The sequence below is a fragment of the Belonocnema kinseyi genome, chromosome 2 (genome assembly GCF_010883055.1).
Source record: "Belonocnema kinseyi isolate 2016_QV_RU_SX_M_011 chromosome 2, B_treatae_v1, whole genome shotgun sequence".
NCBI classification, from domain to species: Eukaryota; Metazoa; Arthropoda; class Insecta; order Hymenoptera; family Cynipidae; genus Belonocnema; species Belonocnema kinseyi.
Window position 1 is genome coordinate 166,436,509 of NC_046658.1, and position 13,740 is coordinate 166,450,248.

General features: G+C 21.0%; 1 protein-coding gene across 1 annotated transcript in view; it reads left to right on the forward strand.

Annotated features, from left to right (window-relative positions):
• The first annotated feature begins 8,587 nt into the window (after positions 1-8,587).
• The window catches only part of LOC117183057 (chitin synthase chs-2-like), a 74,421-nt gene continuing 69,268 nt past the window's right edge, over positions 8,588-13,740 (forward strand). Inside the window, exon 1 of the mRNA XM_033376212.1 lies at positions 8,588-8,645. The gene's annotated coding sequence lies outside the window, so the exon portion shown is untranslated. The remainder of the gene's footprint in view (positions 8,646-13,740) is intronic.

A 13,740-nucleotide genomic window follows, 5' to 3' on the forward strand; every position in this document is an offset into this window, starting at 1 on the left:
TACTTGACTAATACCATCAATAGAACCCGATAGAAAATCCGAATATTTTGGATTTAATGTTGATTCTTTTAGGTTGAAAATTCTACTTCCAGGCTGAAAATTTAATTATTTCCTTGAAAATGCAACTATTTTGGTAAAAATTCATCTTTTCTTTTCAAAAATTCATTTTCGGTTGAATATTAATTTTTGAAATTTTATTTTGGATTTTAAGTTGAAAATTTCGATTTTTAGCTGAAAATTTGTTGTTCTTTTTCGTAGAAAATTGAGCTCACTGGTTTAAAAATCGTATTTTTGGCGAAGATAAACTACTCGGTTGAATCTTGAATTCCTAGGTTGAAAATTTGTTGTCTTTTTTTTCTGTAGAATTAATTTTTACAACTGAAATTGTAACTATTTAAAATAATTTTTTTTAAATAAAGAGCTTAGTTTAAATTTGAACTAATTTGTAAAAAAAATGAGGTTTTATGGTTTAAAATTCATCATTGTAGTTAAAAATCTGAATTTTTTGGTTGAAATTCAATCTTTCAGAAAATTCGAATTTCATTGATTTAGGAGAAAAGGAAACTAATTAATTGAAAATTAAATTTTTCGTTGGAAATATTCATGTTTTTAGTTGAAAATTTTACAATTGACTAGAAAATTACCTTTTTTTTTTTTGAAAAATCATATATTTTTGGGTGGAAAATTGAAATGTTTTGTAGATAATTCGTCTTTTTGTTTGCAAAGTACAACAGTTTTATTGTAAAATTAATGGTTTTTTTTTATTGGTCTTTTTGATTAAAAATGTAACTATTTATTTAAAAATAAAAAATAAACTGTTCTTGGTTAAATGTTTATTCTTTTGGATTGAAAATTCTAATGTTAGGTTAAAAACTAAATTTTTTTAAACTTAAAATTGAATTTTAAGTTGAAAATTTATATTTTCAGCTGAAAATGCGTGTTTTTTCGTAGAAAATTAATCTTATTGATTTAATACCCAGATTTTTGTTTTCTAATATCAACTATTCGGTTGAATTTTGAATTCTTATGTTGAAAATTTGTTTTCTTTTTTTTTGCAACAAATTAATGTTTACAACTAAAAATGTAATAATTTAAAATAATTTTTTGTTTAAAGCAAGTACTTGGTTTAATATTGAACTAATTTGTTTAAACAAAATAAGTTTTTATGGTTTAAAATTCATCATTGTAGTTAAAAATTTACGTTTTCGGTTTTTTTGTTTTTGAAATACAACAGTTTTATTGAAAATCCATGTGTTTCTTTTTGTGTGTTGAAAATTGGTCTTTTTTATTAAAAATGTAACTATTTAGTTACAAATTAAAAATAAACTATTTTTAGTTAAATGTTCATTCTTTTGGGTAAAAAATTCTACTGTTGGGTTTAAAATTTAATTATTTTCTGGAAAATGCAACTATTTTGGTAAAAATTTATCATTTATTTTCAAAAATGCAACTACTTGTAGACAGGTAAATGATTAAAGATGATCGCACAAATTACTTTTTTAAGAATTAATTTTCGGTCGAAAATTAGTTGGAAATTTCTATTTTTAGTTGAAAATTGATATTTTTTTGTAGAAATTTGTTTTCTGGCTTGGAAATTAATTAATTTGGAATTAAAAATTCATCTCTCTAGTTAAAAGTTTTCCTATTTTGTTGAAAATTTGTTGCTTTTTTCTTTTTCTTTTTCTTTTTTGTTTATAGAAAATTAATTTTTGCAACTGAAAATGTTTTAAATTTCATCATTGTAGTTAAAAATCTATATTTTTGGTTGAAAATTTAAATATTTGGCACGAATTTAACTTTTTTGTTGAAAAATCACATATTTCTGGACTAAAAAGTTTAATGTTTTGTAGATAATTCGTACTTTTGTTTTTAAAATACAACAATTTGATTGGAAATTCATGTATTTTCTTGGTTGAAAATTGAACTATTTTGGTGGAAGATTCACCTATTTGGTTTAAAATTAAACTCTGTATTTTAAAATTTTACAATTGGCTCGAAAAGTAACTTTTTTTTGTTGTCTTTTTATGTAGAAAATTAATTATTGCGAATGAAAATGTATCTATTTAAAATAATTTTTTTAATGAAGTACTTAATTTAAATTTGAACTAATTTGTAGAAAAAATGAGTTTTTATGGTTTAAAATTCATCATTGTAGTTAAAAATTTACATTTTTGGGTTGAAATTCAATCTTTTATAGAAAATTGGTCTTCCGGCTTGGAAATTGATTACTTTAGTAGAAAAAAATTCATATTTTTGGTTGAATATTTAACTATTTTGGTAGAAAATTAAACTGTTTGGTTTAAAATTAAACTCTGTATTTGAACATTTTACTCTTGGCTAGAAAAGTCACTTTTTTTGTTGAAAAATCATATATTTTCGGGTCGAAAATTAAAATTTATAGTGGATAATTCGTCTTTTGGTTTTCATGATACAGCAGTTTTATTGAAAATTCATGTGTTTTTTTGTTTTGTGTTTAAAATTGGTTTTTTTTTATAAAAAATGTAACTGTTTAGTTACAAATTAAAAATAAACTATTTTTAGTTAAATGTTCATTCTTTTGGGTAGAAAATTCTACTGTTGGGTTTAAAATTTAATTATTTTCTGGAAAATGCAACTATTTTGGTCAAGAAACATCTTTTATTTTTAAAAAATCAATTAATTTGTTGAAAGTTGAATGATTAAAGTTGATCGCAAAAAAATTACTTTTTTAAGAATTAATTTTCGGTCGAAAATTAGTTGTTTTTCAAAACTTAGAATTGAATTTTAAGTTGAAAATGTCTATTTTTAGTCGAAAATTTATCTTTTTTGGTAGAAATTTGCCTTCCGCCTGGGAAATTGATTAATTTAGTAGAAAATCCAACTATTTAGTTGAATATGAACTTTTTTTGTTGAAAAATCATATATTTTTTATTTAAAAATTAAAATGTTTTGTAGATAATTCGATTTTTTGTTTTCAAAATACAACAATTTGATTGAAAACTTATACATTTTGTGGGAAATTGAGCTTTTTGATTAAAAATATAACTATTTAGTTGAATATGAATAAACAAAACTACTTTTGGGTAAATGTTCATTATTTTGAATTGATAATTCTACTATTAGTTTTAAAATTTAATTTTAATTTAATTTTAAGGTTCATTATATTTTTTGAAAATTCATCTCTCTAGTTAAAAATTTTCCTACTTTGTTGAAAATTTGTTGTTTTTCTTTTTTTTTTGTAGAAAATTAATGTTTGCAACTGGTAATGTAACTATTTATAATTTTTTTTAAATCAAATGTTGTTTGGTTTAAATTTGAACTAATTTGTAAAAAACGTCAGATCTGTTGTTTTAAAATTCATAATTGTCCTTAAAAATCTATATTTTTTAGTTGAAATTCAATCTTTTATAGAAAACTTGTCTTCCGGCTGGAAAATTGAATAATTTTTTTTTAAATTCCACTATTTGGTTGAAAATATAAATATTTATTTGAAAATTTAACTATTTCGTATAAATTTAACTTTTTTGTTGAAAAATAGAATATTTCTGGAATGAAAGTTCAAATATTTGGTAAATAATTCGTCTTTTTCTTGTCAAAATACAACAATTTGATTGACAATTCATGTATTTTGTTAAAAATTGATCTTTTTGATTAAAAATGTAACTGTTTAGTTAAAAATTAATAAGCAAAACTGTTTTTGGGTAAATTTTCATTATTTTGGGTTGAAAATTCTACTGTTAGGTTTAAAATTGCATTGAATTGAATTTTCGGTTGAAATTTTTTTTTAACTTAGAATTGAGTTTTAAGTTGAAAATTTCTATTTTTAGTTTAAAATTGATCTTTTTTGGTAGAAAGTTAATCTTATTGGTTTAAAAGTCACATTTTTTTGCGAAAATCAACTATTCGGTTGAATCTTGAATTATTTTGTTCAAAATTAATCTTTTTTAAGACTCATTATATTTATTAAAAATTCATTTCTCTAGTTGAAACTTTAAGTACTTTATTAAAAATTTGTTTATTTTTTTTTTGTAGAAAATTAATTTTTACAACTGAAATTGTAACTATTTAAAATAATTCTTTTTAAATAAAGAGCTTAGTTTAAATGTGAACTAATTTGTAAAAAAAATGAGGTTTTATGGTTTAAAATTCATCATTGTAGTTAAAAATCTGTATTTTTTGGTTTTGTTCAATCTTTCGGGAAATTTGTCTTCCGGATTCGAAATTTATTAATTTAGGAGAAAATGAAAATATTTAATTGAAAATTAACTTTTTTGTTGGAAATTCATATTTTTGGTGAAAAATTAAAATTTTTAGTGGATAATTCGTCTTTTTGTTTTTAAAATACAAAAGTTTTATTGTAATTATTTTGTGGAAAATGTAACTGTTTTGGTAATTATTAAAATAATTATTAAAGTTTAGCTCATGAAGTATGTTTTTTTTTAAGAATTCATTTTCGGTTAAAAGTTAAATTTTTTTACCTTAAAATTGAATTTCAAGATATAAAAATATTTCTATTTTTAGCTGGAAAAGCGTCTTTTTTCGTAGAAAATTAATCTTACTGATTTAAAAACCAGATTTTTGTTTTCTAATATCAACTACTCGGTTGAATCTTGAATTCTTAGGTTGAAAATTTGTTTTCTTTTTTTTGTAGCAAATTAATTTTTAGAACTGAAAATTTAACTATTTAAAATAATTTTTTGTTCAGACAAGTACTTGGTTTAAATTTGAACTAATTTGTAAAAAAAATGAGTTTTTATGGTTTAAAATTCATCATTATAGTTGAAAATTTACATTTTTGGTCCTTTTGTTTTAGAAATACAACAGTTTTATTGAAAATCCATGTGTTTTTTTTGTGTGTTGAAAATTGGTATTTTTTATTAAAAATTTAACTATTTTTTTACAAATAAAAAATAAACTGTTTTTGGTTAAATTTTAATTCTTTTAGTTTGCAAATTTTACCGTTAGGTTCAAAATTTAATTATTTTCTGGAAAATGCAACTATTTTTGTAAAAATTCATCTTTTCTTTTCAAAAATTCAACTACTTGTTGAAAGTTGAAAGATTAAAGTTGATTGCAAAAATTACTTTTTTAAGAATTAATTTTCGGTTGAAACAATTTTTTTCAACTTCGAATTGAACTATTCGCTTTTAGGTGAACATTTTATATTTTTTAGTTAAACAATCAGTTATGTGGTGAAAAATTTATCTTTCTTGCTTGAAAATTCTCCTTTTTGTAGAAAATTATTTTTATTGGTTTAAAAATCATCTTTTTGTTTGTGAAAGTGCAACTATTTGGTTGAATATCGAAATCGTGTTGAAATTTTTTTTTAGATTCATCATTAGTTGAAAATTCATTTTTTTTTGCAGAGAATAATTTTGTTAATTGCAAATGTAACTATTCAAAATAATTTTTGTTTTATTTTGAAAAATCAATTACTTGGTTTAAATTTGTACCAATTTGTGAACAAAAGTTTTTAATTAATTTAAATAATTGATTTTTATTCTTTTGAATTGAAAATTCTACTTTCAGGTTTAAAATTTAATTATTTTCTGGAAAATACTTGGTTAATGTTGATCTAAAAAATTATACTTTGTTGAAAAAAAATTAATCTTTTTTGGTAGAAAATTAATTTTATTTATTTAAAAATCGCATTTTTGTTTGCGAATATCATTGATTGGGTTGAATCTGAAACTCTTTTGTTTAACATTTTTTTTAAAGATTCACACATGGTTTGAAAATTTATATCTGTAGTTAAAATTTCAACTTTTTTGTTGAATTCTTATTTTTTTATTTTTTTGTAGAGAATTAATTTTTAAGACTGATAATGTAACCCTTAAAAATTATATTTGTTTATTTGTAAAATCAAGTACTTGGTTTCAATTTGAACTACTTTGTAAAAAATTAATTTTTTCTGTTTGTTTAAAATTAGTGATTTTAGTTGAAAATCCATATTTTCTGGTTGAAAATTCAATCTTTTGTAGTCTTTATTTTCAAAATGGAACAATTTAATTTCAAAAATGCAGGTGTTATATATTTTTTCATTCTTTTAGGTTGAAAAATCTACTGCTGGGTTTAAAATTTAATTATTTTGTTAAAAATTCAACTATTGTTGTCATTTTGTCAAGTCATATTTTTATTTCAAAATCTCTACTACTTGGTTGAAAGTTAAATTATTAAAGTTGATCTAACAAACTGCTTGGTTAAGAATTCTTTTTCGGGTGAAATTTTTTTTTAAATTAGAATTAAACTATTCAAACAATTTTCTGTTTTTTTTTAGTTTTTTTTTTTTTTAATCAAATACTTGGTTTAAATTTATATTACTTTGTAAAGAATTTTTTTTGTGTGTTCAAAATTAATTAATTTAGTAGGAAATTAAACTATTTAATTGAAAATTAACTTTTTTGTTGAAAATTCATATTATTTTTGGTTTGAAAATTTAAATTTTTTAAATAATTCATCTTTTTGTTTTCAAGAATTTTTTTGGTAAAGAATTTTGTTCTTTTGAAATTCAACTACTTGATGAAAGTTGAATGAGTAAAATTGATCTAACAAATTATCATTTTTTGTTATAAATGTATTTTTTAACTTTCAGTTAAAAATTCAGCTTTTTGATTGAAAATTTATTTTATTTAGTTGGAAATTCTTCTTTTTTTGGTAGAAAATTAATTTTTTTGTAGATTAATCATATTGGTTAAAAATTCATCTCTTTAATTGAAACCTTACGTACTTTTAAAAATGTTGTTTGTTTGGAACAAATCTTTGTGAATAAATATGTAACTATTTAATTTTTGGTTAACAGTAAACATTTGAAATTAAAAATTGATATTTACTAGTTTGAAATTCTAAAATTTAGTCGAAAAATAATGTATTTGATGAAATTTCGTTTTCTTTTGTGGGAAATTCATCTTTTTGGTTAAAACTGTAACTGTTTGGTACTACTTTATAAAAAAATATATTTTTTTCTGGCCGACGATTCACAATTTTTGTTTGAATTTTACCTTTTTAGATTTAATATTTAACAATTTTGTATAAAATTAAACGATTTGTTGAGAATTAACTTTATTGTTAAAAATTCATATTTTAGCACGAAAATGCAACTATTTCTGTAGAAAATGCACCTAGTAGGTTTAAACAAGAAATGCTTCAAAGAAAATTAATTTTTTGTATTGAATATTAATAGTTTTAGTTACAAATTCAAAGATTTGCTTACAAATTACTTTTTTTGTTTCAAAATCATATTTTCGGATTGAAAATTCATTTGTTTTATAGAAACTGCATCTATATTGTTAAAAATTTAACTATTTGATGGGAAATTAACTTTTTTGTTAAAAAATCATATTTGTTTTTAAAATTAAACAATCTGGTAAAATATTAACTGCTATTACCTGTTTCGTTGCGAATTCATATTTTTTGATTGAAAATCAACTGCTTGGTAGAAAATTTAAATAATCGGTTGGAAAAATAAATTTTTGTTGAAAATTTATATTTTTCGTTAAAAATCCAACTATTTGATTCTTAATAAAACTTTTAAAAATAAAAATTTAATTATTTCGTAGAAAATGCTCTTTTTGCAGAAAATAATATTTTCGTGTTAAAAATTAAACTTTTTTGTAAATCATTCGTACTTTCGGCTTTCTTATTGAACAAGTTTATTGAAAATTGATGTATTTTGTAGAAAATTGGAATATTTACATATATGAAAATTGAACTATTTGGTATGAAATTAACTTTTTTTTTAAATCAGATTTGTTTTTCCAAAATTAATTTTTGTTGTTAAAAATTATTTTTTTAAATCTGAAAATGACACTATTCCATTTCAGCCTTTATAAATGTAGGATTTTAACTATTTGGTAAAAACTTCATGGATGTTCTTAAACATTCGTTTTAAAAAATCGTTTTTTTTTCTGAAAATTAATTTTTTAAAGTGAAATTTATATGATTAAAATTTTGGTAAAAAAAAAAGATATATTTTCTGTTGAAAATTCAACTATTTGGCTTAGAAATACTGATTCTTGATTAAAAATTCATCTATTTGATTAATGATTAAACTTTTTTGTTTTGATAAAGTCACATTTTTTGGTAAAAATTATAACTTTGTTTTTAAAAATTCGTCTCTCTGGATTAAAAATTCATTTGTTTAAATATAAAATCATTTTTATTTAAAAATTCGAATATCGTTTCAGTTATTGTGAATATAATTGTTTGTAGGAAATTAATTGATTTTTGATCAATTTATCTGCATAATAAATTACAAAAGGTAAATCATTTTTATGTTAAACCAATTTTTTTAATTTTAAACTATTTATTACTGGATTTGTTATTGCAAATGTCCATAAAAATGTAAATATTTATGACCTTTAAAAAATATAAGTATTATTTATAAGTATTAACACAACCGTATTTGTCGAAGAGAATTTTTCTACTGATAAGCATAAAAATGGACACATGAAAATGCGCTGATTCTTATCGATTTTAATTTGATAAGATTAATTGGTGTCTGTGGCAGGCAGGATAATTGGAAAATGAATTTTGTCGTCCAAGATATTGACAAATATGTCCAATCGATTAGCAGAGAACGCAAATAGGAACCAGTCATATTTCGATTATTTTCATGAATATGAAGAACCAACAGCTCTGCCGATCACTGAAGAAAATCAGGATGACAGGTAAGAATATATTTTATAAATAAATATTAAAAAAAAGTTTTAACATCAAACTTTTTGTCTTCGGTCAGCTGAATTCTCAACCAAGAAGATTAATTTTCTACCAAAAAAGACGGGTTTTTTTTTAAATAACATACATTTTTAACCAATTAATTGAATTTTTAAACTTGAAAAGATCAACTTTTGACCAAAAATAGAATATTTAAATTTTTGTTGAAAAAACGAATAATTTCTGATTTACAGAAGAAACGAATTTTCTACAAAACTGTTAAATTTTTATGAAAAAAAGTGAATTTTTAACCGAATAATTAAATTTTTAGTTAGAACAATTAATTCTTAAAATAAAGTGATGAAGTTTCAAGAAAATACTTGCAGGTTCCACTAAAAAAGGTTATTTTTTAACCATAATGTTCCATTGTTAACCCAAAAAAGTAATTTTTTACAGTAAAAGACGAATTTTCAACAAAGTACATACATTTTCAACTAAAAAGGATTAATTTTCTACTAAGAATGATAAAATTTTAATAAAACATAAAGCAGTTTAAGTTTCATCTAAAAAAAATTAATTTTAAACTAAAAGCGAGACGAATCTTCAACTAAAAAAATTAATTTTTAACAAAGTAGTTCAACTTTCGACCAAATATTTGAATTTTTTACCAAATTGGTCAATTTTCGAGCCAAAAATATAAAATTTCTACAAAACAGTTGAATGTTCAAACAAAGAATTGCATTGTTAACCAAAAAAATTGATTTGCTTCCCAGAAAGGTGAATTTTTTTATTAAAAATTCTCAATAAAAAATTTAATAGTTTGAATTTGATTTTGGAAAAATTCTCCACTTGGTTTAAATTTGAATTACTTTGAAAAAATTCGGGTTTTTTGTCTTCTTTAAAATATATAGATTTTTTAGAAAATGAAACTATTTGATTTAAAATTAACTTTTTTATTGGCAATTAAACTTTTTTGGTAAAAAATTAAACTTTTTATTTGAAAATTTAAATATCAATTTGATAGAAAATTAACTTTCTTGCTGAAACAAATATTTTTGGGTTGAAAATTCAAATCTTTTTCAGATAAATCGTTTTAAAAATCAGTTAAAAATTAAACCACTTTAATCAAAATTAATTTTTTTAAGATTCACTTCATTGGTTGAAAATATAATTATTTTGTTGAAAATTTGTTTGGTTTTTTTTTTCAATTTAATTTTTTCTGTGTGAGCATTTAACTATTCTATTTTTTGGTCGAAAATTTATCCTAAAATGTTGTAAAATTCTGTAAAATAAAAAAAGATTCTTAGGAATTTTCTAGATCCTATTTTGACAAATGCAAAATCTTCAAAAATCTTTTTTAAATTTTTTCGAGAAACTTTGGAAAATTAGACCTATTTAACTTTAAGGCAAATAAATAAAGTTCAAAAATAAATAGTTTTTTGACATTTTTATTTTGTCTTAAAAATTATTTTTTGCTTCAAATTATAATTTGTCTAAAATTTGTTGTTCATTCAATAAAGAAAAATTTTTAATAAAAGACTTGAATCCTTAACTAAAAGAGATTATTTTTAAAATAATCAGTTGTTAATAAAAAATTGATTTTCTACCTAATAAGATCAATTTCCAATAAAATACATACTTAAAAAGATACATTTTTAAACTAAAAAGGAAAACTCTAAATTTTCTTTCAAAAAAATTTATTTTTAACCAAAAGCGGAATCAATTTTGCACAAAATATTTGAATTTTTAATTAAAGAAATTATTTTGGACTAAAATAATGAATATTCAACTAAAAAAATTAATTTTTAACAAAGTCGTTCAACTTTCGACCAAATAGTTGAGTTTTTTACCAGATTGTTAAATTTTATATTTGAAAATACGAAAATTCTACAAAACAGTCGAATTTTTAACTAAAAATAACAAACAAAAAATAATAAGAAATATCAATTTTGAATAAAGTCTTTCAACTTTCGACAAAATAGTTCAGTTTTCTATCAAATTGGTTAATGTCCAAACTGGAAAGACGAATATTTTACAAAACAGTTAAATTTTGAATCAAATATTTAAAATTTTAGCTAAAACAATTAATTAATAATATAGAGAAATGAATTTTCGAGGAAAGATGTAATTATTGATATTTCTAACCAAAAAACTGATAAATTTTCAACCAAAAACGAAGTAGATCATCATTCTAAAAAAATAATTTTCAATCAAAAGCAGAACGAATGTTTTTAATAAAAATTTTTGTTAAAATCAAAAACAGTTAAATTAAACCAATAAACACGAATTTTCAACAAAATATATGAATTTTCTACTAAAAATTATAAATATTCAACAAAAAATAAAATAGTTATATTTCCATTTAAAAACTTTCATTTTAAACCAAAAGCGGAACGAATCTTTGACTATAGAAATTAATTTTTAACAAAGTAGTTCAATTTTCGACCAAATAGTGAAAATTTAATTTAAATAATTAATTGTCAACCTAAAAATATTAATTTAAACAAAAAATGTGTTAATTGATATTTCCAAACAAAAATAAATTAAAATTTTTTTTAACTGTTTATTTTAACCAATAAAGGTGAATTTTCAACAAAATACAAGAATCTTTCTGCTAAAAATGATCAGTATTCTACCAAAAATGAAATACTCAAATTTTCATTTAAAAAAATTAATTTTCAACCATAGACGGATTTTTATTTAAAATCAATAGCAGTTGAATTTGATCAATAAAGATGAATTTCTAACAAAATACATTAATTTTCTACTAAAAATGATACATTTTTAGCCAAAGATGAAATAGTTAAATTGTCATTTGAATTCATTAATTTTCAACGAAAAGCGAAACGAATCGACTTTCGACCAAACAGTTGTGTTTTCTTCCAGATGGTTTAATTTTACAGCCGAGAATAAGAATTTTTTACAAAACTGTTGATTTTTTTAATAAAAAAGTTTATTTTCTACCGTAGCATATTAATTTTTACCCAGGCAGTTGCAGTTTTAACAAAAAATATAAATTTTAAAAAATTAATTAATTAATTTTCAAGTCAAAAAACGAATTTCTAACAATACAATTGAATTTTCAACGAAGAAGGATGACTTTTTGACAAAATTGTTGAATTTTCAACAATATATTTTTTAAATTTAATTAGTTTTCTTGATATGTGTAAATAAAAGCGTTCATCTTTTATTCGTTTAAGATAGTAGTTTCATTTTGTATTTATTTTCAACGAATTTTATCGCAATTGATGCATAATTTTTATCAGATTGCTGGTAGAAGCTTAAAAATTCCGATACGATCAAAGTTTTACAATTCCCAGGAATGAGTTTGCAAATTTCTTTTGAAGAAAAATTAAAAAAAAATATATATATATATATATATATCGCATAAATGAGGCTGCATTTTTTTGTATAAGTTTGCTAAGAATCTCATGAATTTTATAGATTTTTATTAATTTTTATAAATTTTATACAGATTGCATAAAATCCCATGGCTTTTAAGGAAATATATTAAAGAAAAATAAATATAGGCCTATAAAAATATTAAAATATATAAAAAGTAGAGCTTGAAAATTAATTGAAATCTTTGAAATCTGTTAAAATCCCTTAAAATCGCTAAGAGTCCATTACAATTTTGTTTCAAATATTTTCCAAAGTTCTTCATAAATCTTTGAAATCTTTGGAAACCCTACAAAATTCTTTTAAGTTCCTTCAAATTTTTAAATCTTTTAAAATTCATTGGAAATCGTAAAAATTCATTAGGATAAATAAAAATCATATAAAATCCCTAGAAAATAAATTAAATTGAACTAATTCAATAAAGTTCTCTAAAAAAGAAAACCGCTCAAATTCCAAGAAACTTTTAAAATCTTTGGTGATGCAATTAAATTTTTTAGTTCTTGTGAAATTTCTTGAAATACCTTAAAATCCCTTAGATATTAATCATTTAAAAATCCCTTGAATACAGAAAGAAAAACGGCAAAATCTAGAATTTACAACGTTTTTAAATCAGTTCTTGCTCAAATCATCGTGTAAATCTGACTTTGGTCCCAGCATTTTTCTTCTAATATAACTCTTGATTTTTATTAATTTTTAAAATCTTCTAAAGTCTTTTTTAAATAAAATTTTTAATCAAATTTCATTAAATTTTCAATATTTTCGATAATCGTGAATAGCGATTGAAAAAAGTTTTTTTGGTTCAATATTCAACTACTTATTTGAAAGTAGAATTATTTTCTTAAAAATCCATTTCTTTGGCTGATGATTAATTTTTTTATTGAAAATTAATTTTTTTAGCTAAAAATGTAACTGATTTTTTTTTTTTGAAAATGGGGTTCTTATAGATATTTAATCTTTTTGGTAGAAAATTTATATGTTTCCTTAAAAATTTAACTTCCTTGTTTGCAAATTCTTCTTTAGTTAAAAATTTATCCATTTTGTTGAAAATTATTCTTTCTGGTAGAAAATTAACCTTTTTGGTAGAAATTTTATTTATTTGGTTGAAAATTATAACTTTTTTTGGTTTGAAAATTAATTTTATAACTAAAAATGTAACTAATTAATTTTCCGACGAAATTTTATTTCATAGACATTTAATCTTTTTTATAGAAAATGCATCTGTTTAGTTAAAAATGTAACTATTTCGTTAAAAATTCATTTTTTTGTAGAAAAATAATTTTTTTTTGGTGAAAATTCTTCTTTTTTGTTAAATATTCAACTATTTGGTTGATAGTTGTGCTTTTTTATGTCAAACTAATTTTTTCGGTTGAAGATTTATTATTTTAATTGCAAATTTACCTTTTATTGTTTGATATTCAAATATTTACTTGAAAATTCAAGTATTTTATCGTACATGAATCTTTCTTGTACAAAATTGTTCTTCATATTTGAAAATTAATATTATTAGGTAGAAATTCTTATTTCTTTTTTTTCAAAATTTGTCTTTTTTTCTTGTAGCAAATTAACGTTTTTGGTTAAGAATTCAATTATTAGGTTAACAATAGTGAAAATTAGTTTTTTGTTTGAAAAGTAATTATTTTAACTAAAAATTTATTTGATAGAAAATTGATTTTATTTTCTTAAAAACTTAATTATCTTGTTTTTTAGTTG